The sequence below is a fragment of the Calypte anna genome, chromosome W (assembly GCF_003957555.1).
Source record: "Calypte anna isolate BGI_N300 chromosome W, bCalAnn1_v1.p, whole genome shotgun sequence".
NCBI classification, from domain to species: Eukaryota; Metazoa; Chordata; class Aves; order Apodiformes; family Trochilidae; genus Calypte; species Calypte anna.
The window spans coordinates 21,671,849-21,695,983 of record NC_044276.1 but is presented as its reverse complement, the minus strand read 5'-3'; the positions used below and the strand labels follow the sequence as shown (position 1 = coordinate 21,695,983).

The window sequence follows — 24,135 nt, the reverse complement described above, 5'->3', positions numbered from 1 at the left end:
ACCCCCCCCCCCCGCGCCCCAAGTCCTCTCGGCGCGGGGACCCGGCGCCCAGCAGCCCCCGAGCCGGGGATTCCCCCCCCCCCCCCCTTGCTCCTAACCGAGGGGCTCTCTCCTGCTCCGGTTTTTTTTTCTCGGTTTTTTTTTTTTTTTTTTCTCTCGCCCTGCAGATGAACTGGCAATGAACACCCCCTGAGGGAGCTTCCCGGGGCTGGGAATTTGGGGATTTCCTTCCCAGCCTTGCCCTGCTCGGGCTCCCGGCTCTGGTGCCTTCAAAAGCAGCAGCTTGGAGCATTTCGGAGGGACTTTGTGCAGGCTGAGCTGGGCTCTGCTGCTGCTGCTGCTGCTGCTGCTGCTGCTTTTTAGGAAAGAGGGTGAGTGTGGACCTGGGGGCTGTGTTTCCAAGAAGAGAGGGATAGGGAAAAAAAGACTGAAACCTTGGGGGTCGCTTTGTTTTGGGTTTTTTCCACCCCAAACTGGGGGGATTTTGTCCCAAAACGACCCTTTGTCAACACTAAATCCCCCTCTTCTCCCCTAAATATCCCTTTTTGAGCCTAAATCCCAGAGTTTCTGGCCAAAATTCAGCCCCCAATATCAGTGGTCCTGGTGAGTGTTTAGGATCCAATTCATAACACTTCAGTCTGAAGGCTTTTAGGAGCTGCTGGCTCATCCCCGCCGCCCTCCTGGAGTTTTTCCCCGGCTGCGGGATGGCGAGTGTGGGGAAATGGCAGCTGGCAGCATGGCCCGGGAACCAAGATGGCCGCCGAGCAGCCCCCTGCATGCCCCAGGACTACAGCTCCCAGCATGCCCCGGGGGGCTCCTCCTCTCCTGCTGCCTGAGCCCGCCCGACCCCGGGGCTGCCCTGGCTCTGGCCCAGCTGGGAGGGGGAGCAGGAGGAAAAGGATCTGGGCCCAGAGAGAAGGCAGGAAAAAGAGTGGTGAGGAGCGGGAAAGAGATGGAGGGGAAGGGGGCAAAGAGGGAGGGAAGGAGGGAGAGAGAGGAGAAGGGTGGGAAGGAGGACAGAGGGGGGATGGACAGAGAGCAGGCCAGGGACAGGCCAGGGGCCTGAGAGAGACAGAAAAGGCCCCAGGAGAGGGGAGTGACAGAGGGGCGAGAGAGGGAGAAAGCTTGTTTTCATTTTTAGGGTTTGATTAGGGACCCTTGGTTTGTGTTCCTGGTTTCTTCAGGTTGATTTTGTTGTTGTTGGGCTGGATTGTGTTGTGTTTTCTGTGTTGAAATCATCATTTCTGGTCTACAGCAGGTAGGGCAGTGTGACTGATGGTGTGGTCTTGCATATTTCTAGGGAGTCAGTGGAAATGTGTGGTTAAAGTTCCATTTTCAAAGGAAACTTTGATTTCTTGAGTGTAAATCCTGCAGTGGTTTTGCTGAGGTGCAGTAATGAAATGGGAGAGCAGATCTTCCTCACTCACACACACACACACCCCTTCCCCCATCTGAAGATGAACAGCCCAAATCTCTGGGGCTTCGTTCTTTTATTAAACATGTGTCAGATATCCAGCCCCAGGGGACTTGTGTGCAGAGAATGGCTGCATGGGCCTGGGGCTTGACCATCATCACCTGGAAGGGAAAAAGGAAAAAACCAGGTGATCATGGGGGACTTGCCCAGGAGACACTCAGACACCCTGAGCCATCCCCTCCCTTCACTGGCCCTGTGACCACCAAGTCCACTGCATCTCCCCCAGGCTGTCCTGCCATGGCTGGCTGCTGACAGGAGGGGACACGGGGAGATGGCAGCCTGGGGGTGGCAAGGGGGACACAGTCTTTGTTGTAAATACAACGTATTTGATTCAGCATAACAAAACTGTGTAATTCCATCCTTTGCACACGTTTGGGGTTTTTTTCCTAATTTTTGAAAATGTTACCAAAACCCACTGAGAATCTGTTACTGTTAAACTTGGTACTGTTTCTTACTTTTGACTCAAACAAATACTGAAACCAAGATATCCCAAACATTTTGAGGACATCTCTGTGCAGCTAAACAATTCCTTTTTGTGTCTGTAAATACCTGGGCATTTCTTCCTGAAACTGTATAATTGAGGTGAAATTGTTTGGGCCCCTCTGAGTACATAAATGTCTTCAGTAGATTGCCATCAGTTAAAGTATTGTTGCTCCCCCAGTTGGTATTCTGCAGTTCTGCATTTGATCTTTGGACTTGATCTGATGAAGCAGTTCAGTTGAATAGTTTGTCTGCACATGAAAATACCAGCAGCCCAGCTTACACATCTTGGCACAAGATTGGAGCCCAGTGCCTTTGTGGGTAAAAGCTCTGTCATTTTTCTTCCCTTCTGCCTGCAGGACATATTTGGATCTGGGTGACTTCAGGTTTGGATGCTGCTTCCATTTCCCAGAGGTTCAGCTTTGCTTCAGGATACCACCACTTGGAACTGACCCTGGGAAAAGGGGCAGCATTTTTCTACAGCTTTGCAAACACTGTCCTGCTGCTGCTAAAATACAAATAAGGAACACAAGGAAATACCTGACTGGTAATGCTCTAGATGTTGATTTGCCTCCTGGGGTGGAATGTGATGTGTAACTCTGCATTTCAAAATAGTCCTTCCAGTATAAAAATCACTAAGTTGTGGGATGTTTGGGGTTTTTTTTGTCATCCTGATTTTAGGTATACTGCATTTTCTTCACTAGAATGGGGTGAGGCATTACACTAACCCAGAGTTGTGGGGTCTGAGCACTTGAGAAGCTGTTAGGAGAGCTGAATGTAGAAATTCATCAAGTGTGTCTCTGTGTTCTGTGAAGAATACAGCCTCTGCTGGTCATGGAGTGGTGTGTCATATTTCACCTGGAAAACTTCTTGTCTGTAGGTCTGAAACCACTCAGTCTGAATCTGACATCAGTGATGCTGTCACGAATCAGTTTGAATTCCTTTCTGCACATGAATGTCTCTCTCTGTGAGTGTGAGTCAGTGTAGCTGGCCCAGGGACCCTGGGAGTTCCCACAGTGCATCTATCCAAACCACATTCATAGCATTTGCTCTAATTCAGATGGGGTTTTATTTCTTGAAAACAGGTATGTTAAAACCATGTCATTACTTTTTTGTGAACAGATCAGTGCCTCCTCTGCACGTGTTTCTCTGGCCCAGCTTATTGTGGTATATGGAAATTCTTGTCAAATACTTAAAAAAAACCCCCAAGAGTCTTTTCTTTGTTATTTTAAATCTTATGCTGTGATCTGTAGCTGGATAACCATTGAGATGTGAACAAAACTTTGATTTTGAATACTTTGAAGTCATAGGTTTAAGTTTATAACATGTTTCTCTTTGGATACTATCCTACAGAGGGTTGTTCCCAGCTTGGGAAGGCAGGAGGGGAGTAGCTGATCAGCCTCAGTGTAATCCTGCAGTGTTACTCAGCTTCAAGACACAAGGAAGCCCTTCAGAAGCTGTTCACCATTTCTGAGACATCTTGTGAATTTTGTGTTAAAAAGCCAATGTTTGCAGAGTAATTTAGTTGGCTGTAAGTTCTGGACATTTCAGTGGGTCTGCAAGAGTTAAATGAGGAGTGTTTGTGTAACAGGGACAACTGCATGACTATTTGTTGCTCTCTGGTCACTCTGGTTCTGGATCCAGTTTTGGAATGCTGGAGAGTGCCATAAATGGCAGTGTAGGTGCAGTGGAGGGCACAATCTGTTGGTTTGAACACAGAGCGTGTAAATTGTGTCAGTGTACCTGATGGTTTCTAGGAGTGTGTTTGTGTGGCAGATGAGCAGATGTGACCTTCTGGAACTGCTGTCATGCTGTGTTGTGCTGTGGAACTGCTGGCACGTTCAGTCTCTCACTCTGAATTGTGCTTTGGAGGAGAAGTGGATTTGTGTCTCTTCTCCAAGTGGATGGTGAGCTAAGGGGATATTTCTCCCTGAATAAACCTGAAGTTAAGCCATTCTTTGTTTGCTGAGTTCCAAACACTGCTCAAGCCTTTGGAACATCCTGGCTATGGTATTTAAAAGAAAAAGTATTTGATTGGAGCAAGCCTTGGGTTAGGAAAAGGAGGGGATGAAAGGCTTTTGCTGGTTAAAATAGTAATAATTGAGATGTCATTTAAAGCGTGAGGTTTAGATGAGATATGTCTGCATTTCTTTCCTTACCAGGGCCAAACTGTCGAGCCTGATCCCAGAGTTAGAAAGAGCACAGGAATTCCAAGGAGTTTCATGCTGGAGGTGAAAGATCCCAATACAAAGGGAGCTCTGCTGACAAGAACTGGGAAATATGCAATACCAGCTCTTAATGCATAAGTATGGAATTAACTGAACTGACCAAAAAGTGAACAAGAGAAATCATGGGGAAACATTGGAGTGCCAAAGCAACCAAAAAAAGTAGTTTAATATAAATACCTGTATTTTAGAAGGCTAACGTGAGGTGAGTAGACTTCCATCTGTTACTTCCTTTATAAAATCCAAAGGATTTTTCCATGTACCGGTCTTTAACTTTTGTATTTTTCCTTCCCCACCCTGCCTCCAGGGAAGCAAATGCCAGAGAAAAGAAGGAAAAGCCTTTCTATTTATCCAAAGAGCCCTCCTCATTCTCGTCCTCCTCTGATGATGGTCCCATACCTGATGAGTTCTTGTCTGCTCTTTGCAAAGCCCTACTGACTGATGCAGCTTTTATTCCCTGCTGTGGGATCAATTATTGTGAGGAATGAAACTGTTCCTTGCATGTTTTTTAGTTCAAAGCAATCACATCTGATCTTTTGAGAGCAGAAACAGGAGATAACAAAGCTGCTTTGTTTCCAGTTCTGTTTCATCCTGAAGTCTATCCTGAAGGATGCTTCTTAGAGAAAGGGGAAAATAAGCAGAAAGCTCTTTTCCCTTTTCATGTGTCTGGTTAAATCCCCTTTGCACACAGAAGGAGGACTCATTCAGGTGGGGGAGAGTTTCTCAGCTTCTCTCATATGCCTTTTCCTTTCATTCCTCCCCCCCCCCCCATGGATTGGTTTGGCCCCTTCTACCCCCTTCCCCCCCCCCCAAGGTGGTTCAGCCCCGCCCACCATTGCCCTGGAGACTCCCGTTGGTGGTGACTCTGCCGTTGTGGCTCCTGTGCTGAGCTGTGCTGATCTCTGCCTCTCTGGCTGCTCCTGCTCCTCGCCGTTGGTTTGCTCCTTGCTCCCGCCTGATCCCTGCCTTTCTCCTCCCTCCCCTGTCCCTGCTTTTGCCCTTCCCTTCTCCTGACTCCCGCCTTTACACCCCCCCGGCTCGGCCGGCTGCCTCCCACTGCTCCCGCGGGGCTGTTCCCGTGCCACAGCTCACAGAGCTCCTGGGATGGGGCTCTTCACCAAGAAGCAGAAGCTTTCCCGCTTTGGCAGCGCTCCTAGGCAGCCCTGCGGTGCTGCCACTGCCGGCACCGGCACCCCTGAGCCTCAGCAGCAAGATCTGGGCAGGCTGCACTGCGCGGCTGCCCACGGCCACCTGGCCAGGCTGAGGCGCTGGTGCTGGTGGATCAAGATTTGGGGCATCGACCGCCGCGACAGGGAGAATCGGTGAGGGGCTGTGGGCTGCTGCTGGGACACCTCGGGTGGCCTGTGGCAGCATCCCCCATGCAGGGTTTGTGTGGGATCCCCTTGGAGCTGATTGCTTGCAAAGCAGGATGTGCCCTGTCAGCTGGGAGGGGGAACTTGAGAGCTTTCCAGTGCTGGGAGCTGCTGGGTGGGCGCCAGTGCTCCTGGAGGCGCTGGGCTGCTGCTTGGCCCTGCTCTCCCTGCAGGGTTCTCTTGCAGCTGCTGAGGCCTCCCCAAGTCTCTCCTGCTCTGTGGGTGATGTGTGCGGGGTTGCAGCAGCAGCAGCAGCAAGAGCAGCAGGGTCTGGGCAGGGTCCCCTGGGCTGGGTGGTGCCACAGCTGTGGTTCTTTCCTTGTCTGTAAGTGTTAAGCTCCCGTGTTTAATTCCCAGGACACCTCTCCATCTGGCGTCTGCAAACGGCCACACAGAGGTCGTCACATTTCTAGTAAGGCACCGCTGCCAGTTGGATGCTGCTGACAATTTTGGGACAACACCCCTGATGATGGTGAGTGAGAGAAGTTCTGCTCTTGGAAGAGGGGCTTCTTGACTGTGCATGAAAGGAGAGGTGTCTGGCAGGACTCTGTAGACAGAGCTGTGCGGAAACACGCCTGTTGGGTTTGGAGTGGAACAGGCACCTGTCAGATCATCTTTGCAGGTGCTCTTCTTTCCAGTGGTCAGAAGCTGGGCGAGCTGTGATGGAGTGAAATGTGAATTTTGGAAGTCTTCCCTTTTTGTGTGTGTTCTCAGGCAGTGCAGTTCCAGCACCAAGCCTGTGCTGTTTTTCTGCCGAAGTGTGGTGCAGACCCAAACCTCAGAGACTTTGTCGGCAACACCGCCCTCCAACCATGCAGTTGTGTTGACTCCCTCTCCCATGTTCTGGTTGCTTTTAATGGAACCTGCTTTTTCTTTGGTTCATTGTCAAATAATGGGAGAGCAAGCGGAGAACAAGCAGGAATGAAAATACTGACTGTAAAATGATGAATTCATAGCACATCTGGATCTTTCAGAACCCCACTCATGATGGCTGCTTCTGTTGGGAAGATGAAACTGATCCGAGTTCTCCTGCATCACGGTGCTGACATTTCCCATAAAAGGTCCTGATGGGCTGACAGCTGCTGATTATGCTTGTAATTATGGGTATCCCAGGTAAATGTTCAACTTTTTGGTTCAATGAAGTGGTCAGTAATAAGTGTGGCTTTTGAATAATTTTGGTGTTCTTTCTGGTGTGCTTAGGTGTGCTTTGTTAAAAGCTAGGCTGAAAGAGTGTACCAAGCAGGAGTTAATAACTTGGAATGTGCATCTATAGGATAAAGGTGACTGCAGGGAACACTGAAGTGTGTACCAGCCCTGCAGAAAGTTCTGTGTGTCTTGCCCTTCAGAAGTACTTAGGAGTACCTGAATTCATGTGAATGTGTGCAGGATGAATAAAAAATGGCTGTTAACTCTTCTGCTAAATGCTACCTGCCAGGAAGTGGTTGTTTTTACCAGCTCTGTTTTCCTCTCTCTCTCTCTCTCTCTCTCTCTCTCTAGGATTAGTGAGAAACTGTCAGAAAGTGCAGCTCCAAAGCAGGGAGAAGCAGCTCGTGCAGGTGACATGAAATTGTCCTGTGATCAAACACCTAGCTCCTTCTGTGAGGTTTTCAAATCCAGTCTGTGCTTATGAGGCCACATAACCCTCAAAGAATCTTAGAAAAGTAATATTTTTATACAATGAAATTTAGTCTTGTGCTTTACCTCTCAGACCCTCCCGTGGAGGTTTTATTCTCTCTGGGTTCTTAAGGGTGTTTTATCAGAACTGTGTGGCAAATGGAGAGCAGATAGTGTCCAGGGGACATTTCTTGGCATTACTACTGCAGTCTCTGGCTGGCACCATGAAGCACATGTCCTGCATCATGAGAGTCCCTTTGCTGTGCTGCAGTAACAGGCTGAGTGTGAGGTTAAGCTTTTGGTCTGGGTTATGCTGCTTGATTTTCTTTCCCTTTTCAGAATAGTTTGTAACTGGCTAGAGCAGCAGCTAGTATTGTCTCTAGCATAACATTACTCATCATACTACATGAACTAGTAAAACTTTTTCCTCTGCTGTGTACTCATGTGTGCAATGAGTACCTTGTTCATCTGTACTGCTGAATTTTTAGCATGCCAAATCTAATTTCACCGTTTCGTTTCATGTTTGAGCAGGAGTAGAAGACTCTTCCAAAGGAGGCTTGAAAAGGTGAGATTTTACAAATACTTGTAAATACTTCCTTGAGGGGTGACTTGGGAGGCACAGATGTCATCATTTTGCTTTGCTTTTTAAGCAGATCTGAGAAAAAGGGGATTGGTGATGGTTGGAGTGCTTCTGCAGAACAGTTGGATTTGACTCCCAAGGTATGGTGCATTTCCAGGGAAATTGTCCTCTGAAAAGGAGTTATTTGAAGGCAAGTAACTGGGATTGAAAGCAACTGCAGTTCCAGCCAGCACTGTTTTCTCCTTAGAACCTTAGAGCTCTCTTCAAGTAGCTCAAGGGAGGTTGGAGTGAGGAGGGAAACAGCCTCTTCTCCTTAGTGAACTGGGATGGGAGCAGAGGAAATGGATGGAAGCTGCACCAGGGGAGGTTTAGGATGGGTGTTAGGAACCATTTTTTCACTGAGAGGGCTGTCAGGCATTGGAATGGCCCAGGACAGTGGTGGAGGCACCATCCCTGGAGGCACTGAAGGGGCATTTGGAGCTGGTCCTTAAGGCCACGGTTTAGTAGTTAGATGATGGTGTTGGTCAAAGGTTGGACTGGATGATCTTGGAGCTCTCTTCCAACCTGTCCCATTCTGTGATAGAAGCAGTCTCTGGCCTGCCAGCCTTTCTTCTGCTGTCAGTTTTTCCTGACAGACCATAGGTGTGGCAGAGCGTGCAGTAGAGTTGTGGTTTGGCACAAAGGAGCAATAGGTAAGGACATAAAAACCACATTGTTTCATTTCTTGGTGCTCATTTGGGTCAGCTTTGCAGACCCTAAAAGTTTCTCAGTTACTTTTATAACCTGTTCTGTTCTTCTCCTCTGAGATGATTATTGTTTTCTGTAAATTTGGTGTTTAAATCCAAACAGATAGAGGAACAGGGCATTTCTTTGTGAGGACCTCCTGAAATCCTCCATCTGCTGCTGCTCCTTTCCTCCCCATCAGGTTCCCCCACCATTACTCAATGGCTGAGTGACTCAAACAGGTTCTTTTCTATGAGATGGCATTCTGTGCTTGTGTGTCACCTCGCACTGCACGTTTTCCCTCTTTTTTGGAACGCTCAGGCAGTGTTCTCTTTGTCAGCTCCAAGCTCTGGTGCCTGCTGTTCTTACTGATGTGCTGAAGAATGAGCAACTTGTGCAGTGAAGTTGGGAGCATCTGTTGTGTTGCAGTGGGGTTCTGGAGGGGTGAGGAGGAGGAGTGTGGGAGTTGGAGATGCCAGCATGTTTTTCTGGCATGATCCTGAAACTGAGGGGTATTTTGGGTAGTGTACTTGCAGGGGCTAATTCAGGCATCAGGTCTAGGGATGTAAAGAGTTCCTTGAGTTTGTTGTTTCTATTGAAAAAAAAAATTTGCAGAAATACATCTTTCTTTACAGAAGCAGCAGGAGCCAAAGGTGACACGGTGCATGAAGGCTTTCCAGCAGGGCAGGAAAACCAGTAAGCTATCTGGGAAAGATTGCATGATAGAGTGATCTGTACAAGTAGGCTTGCTAAGTAGAGTTTTGTATTTTGTCTTCTCTAGTAAGCAAGAAAATTAACTTTTGAAGACATGGCACTTTGTAATTTCAGAACCAAATAAGCCATATCCTTAACATTAAGTAAGCTATGGATCCCCTGCTAAGCCTTTGTCCCTGGCCAAGCCCTTCCTCTGCCCTGCCCATCCCTTCCCTACCTCCTTTTCCAGACATTGCCAGGTGACTCCTCTCCAGTGTATTAATCTGGAAATTTGCCAATTGCAATTAAATAAATAACTCCTTTTGTTCACATAGATTATTTTATTCTTTGTGCTGTTAGGTGATAGGCATGGTTCTAGAATCAAAATTACTAAAGAAAAGCCTCCAACATAAAACAGTGAAGTAGCAGAGTGAAATAAAACCACTGAGTGTCTCCTTTCCTCCCTGGTGTGTAGGTTCCCTGCCACCCGTGGAAGAAGTGGAGAAAGCTGAGGATTTTCTCTGGACTTCTCCCTGGGATTCTGAGGTACTTTGTGTGAGGGACAGGGAGGTTGCCATGGTGGGGCTGGGAAGGGTAGGAGGGAGATCCAGGAGCACCTGAGAGCTTGCTGTAACTGAAATGAAGCTGGGCTGAAGTGGGGAAGTGCAGAAGCAGGGCTGTGCAGAAGCAGGGCTGAGACTCAGGACCTCAGAATTCTGCTAAAGATTTCCCTGGAAACACAGAAGGCCTTGTAGAAGAAAGCAAAGTTTCCCTTTTCTCTTCCACAAAAAATGTTCTTCAAGCTGTCAGCAGATGGCAAAGCAGATGCTTGTTTCTGCTCTTCCCAGCTTTTTTGTTTCATCTCTTTCAGGAAAAAACAGCTGAACAACAAAAAAACGAAGAAGAGAAGAAAGAACTTGCTGTAGAGCTAAAAACTGCCATTGCTGGATGTACAGAAAAGTGCTTCTTAAATGGCAGCCCTGATGAGCCCAACACAACTTGCAGTGAAAACAGTGGTGAGAGAAATGATCTAGATCCAGATAACTTCCTCTATCAATATAGATCCACACAGAGTAAATGAACTAAACTAGTGGTTGACTTCTGAGGTTGCAAATTTTATCCTGGCCTGTAAATCCTGGTGGCCCCTGGCAGAGTAGGAAAGCAGCTTTTGTGCGTTTCTGTTCCTTCTCTGAGACCTGAAGTTGTGGTGTTGGATTGCAGATGGTGCTCTATGCAGCAAGTGCCCTTCTTGCTGCTGTTGCTGTGTTCTCCCTGAAGCAATCTGACCAAAATGTGCAGATGGAGAGGAGAAGGAGGACTGGAGTGCCTTGGGTGTGCCAGTAGCATTCCCCTTCCTGGCGGGTGCTGTTGGATTGAAAAGCGTGCTTGCTCTTGGCTGAAGCCAGGGAAAGCTTTGAGTGGAGCTGAGGGAAAGCCCTTCTGTTCCAGTGCCTCAGCTGCTCTGGTTTTAAAATGTAGGAGGTGTCTGCAGTGCCCCCCATGTGTGTGTGTGTGCTGGAAAGCATTGCCAGCTGGGTGAGAGGGGAGCACTTGTATTCCTCAGCTCAGGCCTCAGAGCAGGAGGAGGAGGAGGAGGCCCCCTTTGCATTGCTGGAAGCATCTTGCTGGTTACTGCATGGACCACAGTTTATCTGAGAGAGAGATCCTGCACCTTGAAGACACTGGAGTGATTTATTTGTGGCCATACTGATATTCAGAAACTTTCTTATGTAAAAAAGAAAGTTAAATGCCACCAAAGAAAATATTTAACACATATTTAGCACATTAAAATCTCTATTCTGATCATTTTCTCTCTATCAGCTCACAAAATGGAGGGGATGTGATGTTTTGTGTTAAGATTGTTCTCACCATTAATCAAGATGCACTCTAGGAGTAAATAAGTAGCATTAAGTCCTGCTGGTTGTAAAAATCTGTTGTTTTCCCTGTAGGTGAGCACTCAGGATCTACTTTCCATGTGTCATCACCAGCAAAAAAAAGAGGCCTAAAGGAAGCCAGTGACAACTCTGGGGTGCTAGTATGTGAAGCCAAATATTTGGCATTAGAGTCTGGACTGGTAAGTGGCATTATAGAGTAAATTGCATTATATAGTAAGGTAAAGAAAAGTAACCAGAAAGTGACCAATGGTGATGGCAGAGTCCTGCAGAGGAAGGTTGTGTTTCTGTCTGAAGTTGGTAGAGTCCTCCTAGGATGGGGAAAAATCCTTGCCAGATGCTGGATATTTGCTGCACTGCTGCTTTGTTTCCAGCTGGTTTCCTTCAGTTTTGACCAGTGTTGTTCCTGCTGTTCTGTGCAGACAAACAATGCAGTCAAATGTTTTTTTTTTCCCAAAGCAAAATGCATATTGAAAGGAAGAGGGAGATTTGTAACAGACAGATGTGTGTGATTAGACATGCCTGGTCTTCCCCTTTGTAAGAGAAAGTGTAGCGGGAGGAGAGCGAGGTTGGCGTCGCCGGGCTGGATAGATGAGCGACGTAGCCTAATGTAGAGTTGCTGCGAGGTTAGCCTGCTGCTGAGGACGCAACCAGCCACGCTCGAAGCTAGCTCTGGAGTGAGCTCCTGGTGGATGTGGGACTCACTGTTTATTGGTCCACGGCCTCGCGCATGCTCCGTGGGGCCCTGCCTCAACTGGGCACAGGTGTAGTGGCTCACACCCACTCCTTGGTGATTAGCAGACTCCTTATGTTGTTCCCCTACAAGAAAGCTCATGCAAGAAGCCCTGAAATGTTGTGCCCTTTGAAGCTTTCCCTGCCTCTGCAAAACATGTGTGTGTTTGGCCATGTCGGGAAGTGTTTGAAAAGGCTTTTTTCTGAGGGCATTCATGAGGGGAATAGGGCAGGCATCCTGTTGGTGTGTGGCATCTGGGGCAGGGCTGGGCAGAAGGGTCTGGAGTCCTGTGTAACACCTCAGGGGAGAGTGGAGCACATTATTCCCACTTTTGGGACATGGTTGAGTGGTGTTGGTTTCCCAGTTGGACTGGAGGTTCCTAGAGGTTTTTTCCAGCCTTAATGATTCTGTGTTTCTGTGATTCTGTCCACACAGGAGGCATTGGCCCAGCTCCAGAGGGAAAGCCATTTATTCCATCAGCTGCTGCACAGGGATGCTTTAATGGCATTTCCCACAAACTCTGCTGAAAAGCAAGTTTCCACACTGGAAAAGATGAACAAGGAATTAAAGACCAAGTGTGCTGGTTTAAGAGAACAAGTCTTAAACTATAAGGCTGAAAAACTTCAAAAAAGTGGAGGTAAAGGACACACTTTTTGCAGTGTTGAAGGCTCTATGTTCTGCTGTTCATTTCTGCATTCTGTCTTTTGGGACTGCCTGTTCCTCACAAAGGTCAATTTCAGCCACTAAGCTTTCTCTTCTCTATTTTGTGATGTGCAGCAATCTTTAAATTTCTTCTGTTTGGCTGTGTTAGGCTAATTAACTGGTCAGAAGACTGATGAGAATGTTAAAGTTTTTTTCTGCAAACTCAACCAGTCCCAGACAGAGCAAAGTTTTAAAAGTTGCTGTACCCATTTTGTTAATTTTTATTTTCTGGAAAACAGGAACTAGTCCTGTTGAGTAATTAGACACTGTTTGTCTGTGAATAGTGATGAGATTAGTGTATGCTGGTGTATTCTTCAAAAAGTATAATATTATCTATAGTATATAATATATTATTTTTTTATGTATTAGAAAAGAGAAATCTCCATGAGCTGCTCCATGAGTTTGCAGGGGCTGACTGCTGGTGGCAGGCAAAATTTTCCTACTTTTTGAAGTCAAGGCAGTTGTAACGGTACAATCAAATAAGTTAAAGACAGAATTCATGTCCTTATAACTTTTTTCATGCTCATCTAACCATTTCATTTAATGTCAGAGAGCTGACATTAAAAAGCTGTCTGTGGCAGAAGCTTCACTCCAGGAACCTGGAGGAAGCCAACCTGGGCTTGGAAAAAACAATGGGAGAGGCTAAATCCAAGGTAGATGAAGTTGTCCCAAAATTCCAGAGCAAACTCCATTCACAGATTGCTTTGAAGCTTTAGTGCTGAGCAGTCCCAAGTCTTGGTAACTCTTGCAGGTTTGACTGCTATGATACAGGCTGCCCAAAACCCTTCAGGTCAAATGGGTTTGGTCATTCCTAATCTGTTCCTGCCAGAGAGAATTCTTTGTGTCTGAATGTTTCAGAACCGATGGGAATAAAAACCAGGAAAATCTGGAGGGTCATGGGAGTTATCTGTAGGATCATGCAGCAGGAAGAGCACGGGAAGCTCATCCTGGAGCAGCTCCAAGAGACACTATTGCTGAGTGAGGCTGATGCTTTGGATGGGATTATGAAGTGAGTTCCATGGGCACAGGGGCAGGGTTGGCTTAATTTGAGTGCGATCATGGAATCATGGAATAGGTTGCGTTGGAACTAGATGATCTTGAACCCTTCTAACCCAACCCATTCCATGATTCCATGATTCTGTGACAGAGTCCCAGCGAGTTCTAGGCCTGGGCATCTCCACAGCCACCACCAGGGCTTTGTGATGGAAGACCTGGTGCCTGGACACCATTGGCATGGGGGTCTCCATGGTGACCCTGGGGGTATATAAGGGGTGTGAAGACCTGGGGTGCCCATATCTGGGAGAGCACCTCCCTCAGGAGTCAGCAGCTGCCCTGGGTGACCATGGAATGTCTGTGGCAGAAAATGCCCAAGATGTCCCTGGAGAAGGAGGTGGAAGCCTGCTGCCAGCCCTCCACAAGACCCCAAGGTCAGTGACTGAAGGAAGGGCCAGAACAGAAGTTCCCCTGCAGGCTGTGTGGAGAGGGTAGCTGTCCCCTGCAGCCCATGGAGGAGCACGGAGGGGCAGATGGGGATCTGCAGCTCATGGAGGAGCACAGAGGGGCAGATGGGGATGGGGATCTGCAGCCCTGGAACACCCTGCACGAGAGTGAGGTCAGCATTTAACTGGAATACATTAAATTTTCGAAAAATGTCACATTTAAACATTCTGAGCATGGCTGGGGGCAAGGGGCAGGAAGGTGAGATGGCTTTTATCTTTCTGTATCTAGATGTCCTTCTTTTCCTTTCCAGCAGGGCTGTTGCATGCCAGCTGTGCAGTTGAGTTTCCAGCCCCTCAGTCTCTCTCCCTTCCCCTCTCTCCTTTCCCCAGAGGGGAAGGTGTCTCTGCTCCAGCACTGCTCTCCCCTCAGGGACTGCTCTCAGCTGCCCCTCTCCTCTGCCCTGCAGCTCTCAGAGCGGTTCCTTTCCCCTGCTTCAAGATGTTGATGGCAGAGGCACTGTGGCTGCTGTGAGAGCTGTGTTTGGATTGGGTGTGCTTGAAATGCTTCGAGTAGCACAGCTGGCAAAAGCTCTGGGTGTTTGAGGAGCTGATTCTGAGGCATTTCTCTTTTCTGCGTCTTTACAGAACAGCCCATAGCCTTCTGTCATGATCCTCCAGTCCTGTGACCCTTCCCACCATGTTTCAGTTGTTGTTCCTATGATATCAGAACTACCTGACTGGGCATGGAGCTCCAGTTCCTCATCTTGATTTGATTTCCCAGGCTGCTTGTGTTTGTATCCATACACTTCAGGAGGCTAATCTTTTGGTTCCTATTTAAGGAAACAGCCAAGGAACATTTTACACTCCTCTGGATGGCCTGGTTTCATCGCAGATCAGTTTTAGTGGTGATGGTGGGGTGATCATTGCCATCTTGGATCCCTCCCTGCAGGTACTTCAGGTTAAAGCCCCCCTCCCCAAGATGACCAGTGGGTACTGATGTGCCATTTCCAGGTTCCTCTCTAGTAAGCCCAGTTTTATCTGTCCAACCCCCCTGCCATGGGCAGAGACACCTCCCACTAGATCAGGTTGCTCAGAGCCCCATCCAGCCTGGCCTTAAAAATTTCCAGGGATGGATGGGGCTTCCACCACCTCTCTGGGCACCCTGTGCCAGGGGCTCACTACTCCCATGGTGAAGAACTTCTTCCTAAGATCTGATCTAAAGCTACTCTCCTCTAATCTGAATCCATTCCCCCTGTCCTATCACTACCTGACATCCTCAAGTCCCTAATCAGCTTTCATGTAGCCCTCTTCAGGTATTGGAAGGCTGAGGTCTGCTCGGAGCCTTCTCCTCTCCAGATTGAATAACCCCAAGTCTCTCCGTCTGTCTTCATAGGAGAGGTGCTCCAGCCCTCTGATCATCCTTGTGGCCACACTTTGGGTGCAGCCATCAAGGCAGTTATCTACCCAGTGGTCTGTCCATCATCAGATGCATCAAACCCATCTTTTACCAGGTTGGAGACCAGGACCTTGTGTGGGACAGTGTCAAAGGCTTTGCTCAGGTCCAGGTAGCTGACCTTGGAGTCTCTTCCCTTGTCTATTGATGCTGTGATATTCCCATAGAAAGGCCACAAGGTTTTTCAGGCACGGTTTTCCCCTGGGGAAGCTGTGTTGATTATACCCAGTCACCTCTTCATTTTTCTTCTGCTCCAGCAGTGCCTCCAGAAGGATCTGCTCCATGACCTTATGGGGTACAGAGGTGTAAATGACCAGCCTGGAGTTCCCTGGATCTTCCTTCTTTCCCTTTTGAACATGGGGTTTATGTTTCCTACAGATCATTCCCATGACCCTCCAGATGATTCTGAATCACAGAATACCTCAGGCTGGAAGAGACCCCTGAGAATCTCCTTGTCTGAGTGCCCTGCTCAAGGTAGGATGAACCAGATGAGGCTGCTCAAGGGCTTCCCCAGCATGGCTTCATGCAAAAAGGGGCTGAAAGTGCCTTTTGTCCCACCCCACAGGGGGATTATAAAGACAGCAAACAGTGTTGGCACAACTTCTGGACACTGAGGCACCATCACTGCTTGCCAGGAGGACTTTGGATCCCTGATGGCACTGTGACCCTCATCATCTCGTGAACTTCCCACCCACCACATCACCCACCTATTCAATCCAGACATCACCAGTCTGGCTACAACAGGACAATGGTAGAGCATGGCAAAGGGCTTGCTATAGGCCAGGTGCACCCTATGCCTTTTTTTGCCCTGCCCACTCTCCAGTAGATTGCTGCCCCTTGAACAACTGGATCCAGTATTTCAGGTGTGGTCCTACAGAGCAGAGTGGAGGGGTAGGAAATCCTCCCAAGATCTGTTGGACACACTTTTCCTGATGCACCCCATGACACCATTGGTCCTCTTGGCCACAAGGACCCATTGTTGACCCCTGGAGAATTTCCTGTCTACTGGGACTCCAGATTTTTCTCTGTGGAGCTCTTTTCCAGCAGGATGTCCCCTCATCTGCACTGGTGGTTGGTGTTTTTCCTTCCCAGATGCAGGACTCTAAATTTGTCCTTATTGAACTTGATGAAGTTCACCTTTGCCCAGCTCTGCAGGCTTTCCAGATCTCATGGAGAGCTTCTGGTGCCTCAGCCACCTCTCCCAGCTTCGGATCACCAGTGAACTTTCTGAGGATACACTCCATCCCCTCATTCAGGTCGTTGATGAGGAGACTGACTAAAACTGGACCCGGTACTGATCCCTGGGGAACACCACTGGTCACAGGCCTCCAACTTGACTCTGCGCCACTCATCACAACCCTCTGAACTCTGTTGTTGAGCCAGTTACCAATCCACCTGACAGTCCAATCCTCTGTTCCTCATTTCTTCAGTTTTCTTATGAGGATGTTTTGGGAAACAGTGTCTAAAGCTTTACTGAAGTCAAGGTATATGACATCCACTGCTCTCCCTTCATCTGCCCATTTGGTCATCCCTTTGCAGAAGGATATCAGGTTAGTCAAGCAAGATTCCTCCTTAGTAAATCAATGTTGGCTGCTCCTGAGAACTTTCTTTGTGTTTGCACACTCAGAGTACTGAATATTCTGTAAGGCAGACTTCTCCTTTCCTACTCAGTATTGAGAGCTACATCTACCACTGCAGAGATGTGGAATCCCTTTAATTTCAACACAAGTTTTCTCCTTCCCCTCTTTCATCCTCCTGTGTGGTACTGACTCTAGCACAATGGACATTCCAGTAGGATTCCTAGTGGAAGCCTGAGGAGGAACTGCTTGCAAGAGCCTGGACTGATAGAATGAAAGGCAATGGGTTGAAGTTAGAAAAGAGTGAATGTGAATTGGATGTTAGGGAAAAGTTCTCATCATGAGAGTAGTGGAAAAAATGGCACATGTTGCCCAGTGAGGTGGTTGAGATGGCTCTGAGCAACCTGATCAAGCTGAGGGTGTCCCTGATTACTGAAGGGGGTTGAAATGGATGAGCATGAGAGGTCCCTTCCAAACAAAAAAATTCGGTGATTCTGTGATTCTCTGATGATATGACCTTCAGCCATCTCAGTTACCATGGGGAATTCCCAGAGCTCTCCCAAGATGGGGTTTGGAGAACCCAAGTGATGCCCAGTCTGCAGAAGTTGATGGGTCAAGGCTCAATGTTGTGGACTCTGAGGGCAGTACAGGAGGCTCCTGGGAGTGCCTGAAGGGTGGGTTTGGGCTTGGTGGAGCTTTTCTTCACACTGGGAAACAGCTTCAGCAAGAAAGAATGGCCCAAAGTGCAGCTGGGGGTGCCTGGAGTGGAGAGCAGAAGAAAGAAATGTGAGTGCAAGGGACATGCTGGGGAATACCACATCTCCCAGAAGGAGCCTGGATCAGCCCAAGGCTCTGTGTCCCAAGGCAGAGGCAGGGAGGACACAGAGATGTCAGGAGACGAAGGGGACAGCAAGGTGGGGCAGGCGGGTGAAGGAGCAGAGCCTGCAGGGCTAGAGGCACAGGGGATGGGACAGCCCAGGACAGACTGTGCTGGAGACAAGAGAGGGAAAAGCTGTGGAAAAGCTGGAGGCACACTTGGCAGAGCTCTCCATGACTTTGCTGATGGTTCTTGTCTCTGTCCCTGATGGCCATGGGGAGACAAGTGGAGCTTCCAGCAGCACTGGGGCTCAGGGCCTCCTTGTCCATGTGCAGCAGGCTGGTAGGTGCCGTGCCATAGTCCTGCCCTTGCCATTGCCCATCTCCACATCCCAGTGCTGCCAGGAGAAGAGCACTGAGGGAGGGACAGGATTGTGGCGAGACAAACCTTTCTTAGGGATCGGCGCTTCAAGGTCTAACCAGGTGTCGTAATAGAGACTTGCGAGTGGTGCTCTAAGTCTATAGCTCACAGAGTGGAACTCGCCTAGACCAGTCCTCTGGCTCAAACAGCTACTGGCCTCTCTGTTGCCTAGCCCAAGAGTGAGCTGCTCTGTGGGTGTGAGCCTCACCTTTTATTGGCCCCCTGGTCCTGCTCATGCTCAGTAGGGGGCCTGCCTTAACCAGGCACAGGTGGACTTGATACAAGCTCACACCCACTCCTTGGCAATTAGAGGCACCTGGTTGCCTTGTTACTCTACATTCCCCCCCCCCCCCTTTTTTTTTTGTTTTGTTTTGTTTTATTAGAAGAATACAACCAACAAATAAGAAAAATCATACAATGTCCAAGCGGGCGAATTTGTCAAGGTTATTCAGTTTGAACCGCTGGCTGATGCATCGTTGTTCCTTAGAGATCTGCTTGCGGCAGGGCGTGTCCACTTACCACTTACTGGGTACCCAAAGAGGTCCGGAGTCTGTGGAAACACAGTATAACCTCTTCCGGTAAACAGTAGCGGTTTGGGCCCTACCCACTGACCTGTAGATGGGTCCTTGTAGTTGATTTGGACTTCTGGCATGCGGTTGATCTTCTGGGACGAGTAGTGGAGTAACACAGGGGGGTGCTGTGAATCGCGGCTTAGACTGAGAAAATTTAGTGTAAAAAGCACTTTGCCAAGCCGCATCTGTGGGTCCATGTCTTTCCTGTCTTTTTGTTTTTGTAGATACGTCTTCAGGGTGCGATTAGCTCTTTCTACTATCGCCTGGCCTGTAGACAAATGGGGGATTCCTGTAATGTGTTTTACTCCCCAAGTAGCAAGAAACTGCTTGACTTTTCCACCTGTATAAGCAGGTGCATTGTTGGTTTTTACTACTTGAGGGACCCCCATAACAGCAAAGCAGTTAGTCAGATGACGGACCACATGTAAAGCCTTTTCCCCCGTTTGAGCTGTCGCCCAGAGCATGCCCGAAAAGGTGTCTATTGTCACGTGGACATATTTGAGACGTCCAAATTCTGGGATGTGGGTGACATCCATTTGCCAGATCTCTCCCGCCTGCAGTCTGCATGGATTGACTCCCACTCCTAGGGCAGGGCCAAATTGTGCGCACTGAGGGCATGCTTTGACAACCCCTTTTGCGTCTTCCCATGGAATAGAAAACATGCACTTCAATGCCCTGGCATTTTGATGGAATAAGGAGTGGCTGTTTTGAGCCTTCGCGAACTGACTTACGGGACCCTGTAATCCTAGGCTGACCAAGGAGTCAGCCTTTGCATTTCCTTCTCCTAGTTCCAGAGAAGTGTTATGACTTCAGATGTGTAAGATGCAACACGGTTCTGTGCGAATTTTCAGCACGCGTTGTAACGTAAGAAAGAGCTCCAATAGCCGCTTGTTTTGTACTGGCTTGAAAAGAGCATCCTCAATACACTTCGCCACTCCTACTGCATATTGCGAGTCGGAGACGATATTAAGGGGGACACGTCGCCATTGTGTTAAGGCCCAAATAATAGCCAGTAGTTCCAGAGTCTGTAGGTTATCTTCGTCAGTGCCCGGAATCAGGTGTTGTTTCCACTGTCTTTTATCCCGCCATACGCAGGCGGCCGTTTTCGACCTTTTTCCAGCATCAGTGAATACTGTGATGCCAGACACTGGACGCTCTGAAACAATTGGTCGCTCTTTCCAATGGAACTGGCTGATGGCCTGTAGGCGCTTGTGCTTTGGGCCTCCATGACGGATTTCCCCAGCGTATTCGAATAAGGCGAGTTGTAGAGGTGTGGAGCGTTGCAGTAGCCAATCAAAATCGATTGTTTTGATAGGGATGCTGATCCATCCAGGCTCTTGACCATCTACTTCCAGGAAACGCTGTCGACCCTTCCGTATCAGGAACGCTGTTATCTCAGTTTGCTGCCAGATACCTTTCTGGGCTGTGTGTGGTGGGAATAGCTATTCCAAGATGGCTTTTGAGTCTGATTTTGTAGAGCTCTGATTGTGTTTCCAGTCACAGTTGTCACGGTGATGTTCCCCATTTTCCTTTTGCCAATTAAAGTCCTGTAACAACAGCACGAATGGGAATGAGGGGTGATTACATACCCAGACTCTGATGGCTTGGGTGGCATCTCGTCGATCTACAAAGCCGGTTGCCAGTTTGTGGACGACCCGTTTTAACGCATTGGTATGGTTATCGGTCCAGTCCACTATCGCATCTGGTTGCGTGCCCCGCAATAGCGACAAAAAGGGGTGGATGTCCGCGTTGGTGAGACCTATAATGGGTCGAACCCATTGAAGTTCGCCCACTAGCTTTTGGGCATCGTTCAATGTTTTAATTGAGCTTATTACTTCCAGTTTTTGTGGTCTCACCATAGCATGAGTGACCTGCCACCCTAAGTAGCTCCAGGGCGATTGTGTCTGCACTTTCTTCGGAGCTACTATTAGTCCTTTTGTCTTTAGTCGGTTGGTCAATATTTGACTAAAGTTGTCAGGGAACGGGGCTTCCTAGCAGAACAGTTTGTCGTCCATGTAGTGGTATATTAACGTCTCCGGCATTTCTTTGCAGATCGGCGATAGTGCCCATGCCACATACATTTGGCATATTGTTGGGGAGTTCTTCATCCCCTGTGGCAACACTACCCATTCGTAACGCTTCGCCGGTTCGCTTTTGTTGACCAAAGGGATGGTGAATGCGAAGTGAGCTGTATCTTCCGGATGTAGGGGAATATTGAAGAAGCAATCTTTGAGGTCAATAACCAGAAAATGCCAACCTCTTGGTAACATTGTAAGTAATGGCAACCCAGGTTGGAGGGCGCCCATTGGCCACATCTGGTTGTTGACCTTACGTAAATCTTGTAATAGTCGCCATTTTCCCGTCTTTTTCGGAACCACGAAGATGGGCGTGTTCCAAGGACTGATGGACGGCTGGATGTGTCCTGCATCCAGCTGCTCCTTTACTAGGCAGTTGGCGATTTTTAGTCGCTCTTTCGATAGAGGCCACTGCTCCACCCAGACAGGGGTGTCTGTCTTCCATTGCAATCTGGGGGTTGGCGGCACTTCTGCAGTGGCCCTTACTGAAAATGTTGAGGGGGTCGGGTGGGTTCAGGGATGGAAAGGATGGCTCCTAGTTGGCTCATCACTTCCCTGCCGATCAATCCTCCAAGTTGCCCTGGTACAGCAACACATATGGACGTACGGTTACCTTTTGACCTTCAGGAAACTGCAATTGCACCGGTTCAAGGGCCTGAAAGAGGTTGGAGCCACCACCTACTCCCTGGACGGCATCGTGGGCAGTGACAAGTTTCCAATGACGAGGCCACACATTGAGGTTGATTATTGTGACATCAGCCCCAGTGTCCATCATCATGGAAAAGGTCTTGACCTCTTTTCCAGCGGTCAACTTCACAATAATGATGGGCCTTGTCTTCATTTGTTGCACCAAGGTCACTAGAGTGCTTCCAGAAGAACCAAAGCCCTGACTGCTTCATGCCGTGGGGGCGTTCTTTCCCAGATTCATTTTTGGGAGGAGGACCAGTTGTGCTAGCCGGGTTCCTGCTTTGATTATCGGGGGGGGCGTTAATGTGAAACAGGTAATCATTATTTCCCCTGTATAATCCGCATCTATGGCTCCTGGGAGCACAATAAGTCCTGCAACTCCAGTGGAAGAATGACCCATTAGTAAGGCTCCGACAGTGCTATTTTCCTGGTATATCAGTCCGTATATCCCTGTCGGTAACCGGTAAAACTGTGTTGTTGTCAGCGTAATATCTATTGCTGAGGGCACATCGATGCCCAGGCTTCCCCTTGTGGCTGGGGCGGGAAGCTGGTGTAGAGCGCTGGCCCGGCTACTTGTGTCCTGGCGCGGGGGCCTTGCGCGCTGCATCTTCCGTTTTTTGTGGACCTACATGCCAGGTTGTTATGGTTATCTTTCTGGCATCGGTCGCACCACACTGTGGCTGAGCAGACTCTTGCCGAGAGGCCTGTGGCTCCACATCGGAAACAGATGGGGGTGGATTTTCTTGATCGATTTCTCCTTTTGAATCGATTTCCCCTTCCGTCTAGTCTTTGTGCCACTGCTGCGAGGAGCTTCTGGGTGGGTTCCAGGGCGGCAGCAAAGGCACTGGCCATGCCTTGGTATTGTTGCGTTTGGGTGGCCCTGGAAGATACCTCGAGCATTTCTGAAACGTCAGCTGTCTTTGGTAATGTGGAGAACAGCGACTTCATTTTTGGATTCGCGTTTTCAAATGCCAGCAACTTAAACATGGATTCCCTCTGTTCTGTTCCCAGCTCCGATTGAGCCGTGATAGACTGCCAGAGTCTATCAACAAAGTGTTGAAATGGCTCATTCATCCCTTGTTTAACGGCAGTAAACGAAGGGACTGGAGTGGGCTCTGGGACCACGTTGAAGGCTTGGCGGGCTAAGTACGCGGCAATGTGGTGCAGCACAGTCGGGAACTGCAGCTGGACTTGGATGTCTGCATATCGTCCCAAGCTCGTGAGCATCTCGGCGGTTACCCCTGACAGGGGGTCACCGGGTGCTCGAGGGCGGTTTGCCTCTGCCTGGGCCAGGCGTTCCCGTTCTTTGACCCAGACAATCTGCTGGGATGGGGTAAGCAGGTACCTGGCCAGGTTGCGGCAGTTGTGGGGACAATTGGTGTCCGCGGTGAATAGCCAGTCCAGAACAGCTTGACCACTTTCTGATTTTAATCCTCCGTCTCTTAGGGTCTTCTTAGCTTGCTGCAAGGTTTTCCAGCTGTGCTGTTCAAATTGAGGTGGCCCATTGTTATCGTGCAGAACAGGGCAAGCAACAGTGCTGGCCTCCCAATCCCCTTTGAGGATGGCATCACAGATGACTCCAGACCATCTTCCGGGTCGGGGTTTTCCAGTACCTTTGATGCCTTGATTGTTCCGTCTTGATAGCAGTGGTGTTGGAATGTCTTCCTCGTCATCATCAGGGAGAGTGGATGGGTCTCGATAGTTACGGAAGGATGAGCGTTGTTCCATGTCCATCATTCTTTTTTCTAGAGACTTCATTGCCTGATTCATTTGTTCTAGTAGGGCTTTTACTGTATACTCTGGGCCGACGGATGTAGCTGATGGGGTGGCTGCTTCTTTCCCATGCTCTTTTTCTGAGCTGGGAGGTGGCAGTAAGGGTGATTTCAAGCAGCAGCTGGAGCTGCCCATCTCGGGGGCATGGGCTGTCGGCATCTTCGCATTACTTTCGGTGTTCGGAGCAGGTACTTCCTTTTCTTCCTCCAGCCTGATATCTGAGAGGAATTCGGCTATGGAATGGTGCTCCTTCCCTCTCATGCCCTTGATGGCAAGGCTGTTGTCCCTTAATCCTAGGAACGCCCTTTGGGCTTTTTCGTCCTCAGGAGGTAGCAGAGGTGCTGTTGAGACTACGCCGGATGCTGCTTCAGGTGGTGGTGTTCTAATATCAATGCTGGCAGTTGGCAGGAGTGCTGCAATCACAGTGAGGGCAGCCTTCGCCTCAGCTTTCATTTCTTTTAAAGCACTGATCACCACTTCCCAGGTAGCACCTACTCCAGTTATGTTTTTGTGAACTTCTTGATCATAGAGGTTATTCAGTAGGTCACTAACCTCTCTCCAGAGTTCCCACACAGCCACAGAGGACGGGGAGGAGGAGAGTCCTTGATGAAAGCCCCATCTTTTTTTCTTTTTCTTGGTTGATCAATAGAATTGAGAGAAAGGTAATGGATCTTCTTACCCGAATCCTCAGGTTTTCCGCTAATGGCGGTTCATGCTGGATTGGATCCCTTTTTCCGGATTTGTCTGAACACGGGCTAGACTGAGGTCTATACTTGCATTCTCCACCAGATGTAGGGAGATGAACCTTTCTTAGGGATCGGCGCTTCAAAGTG

The 24,135-nt window shown here is 48.8% G+C and overlaps 1 long non-coding RNA gene across 1 annotated transcript; it reads left to right on the top strand.

Annotated features, from left to right (window-relative positions):
• Positions 1–5,447: 5,447 nt before the first annotated feature.
• On the top strand, positions 5,448–6,301 carry LOC115600079. The gene is made up of 3 exons (XR_003988811.1): positions 5,448–5,501; positions 5,910–6,024; positions 6,267–6,301. It is a non-coding gene; the product is annotated as an uncharacterized LOC115600079 (long non-coding RNA).
• The last annotated feature ends 17,834 nt before the right edge of the window (positions 6,302–24,135 follow it).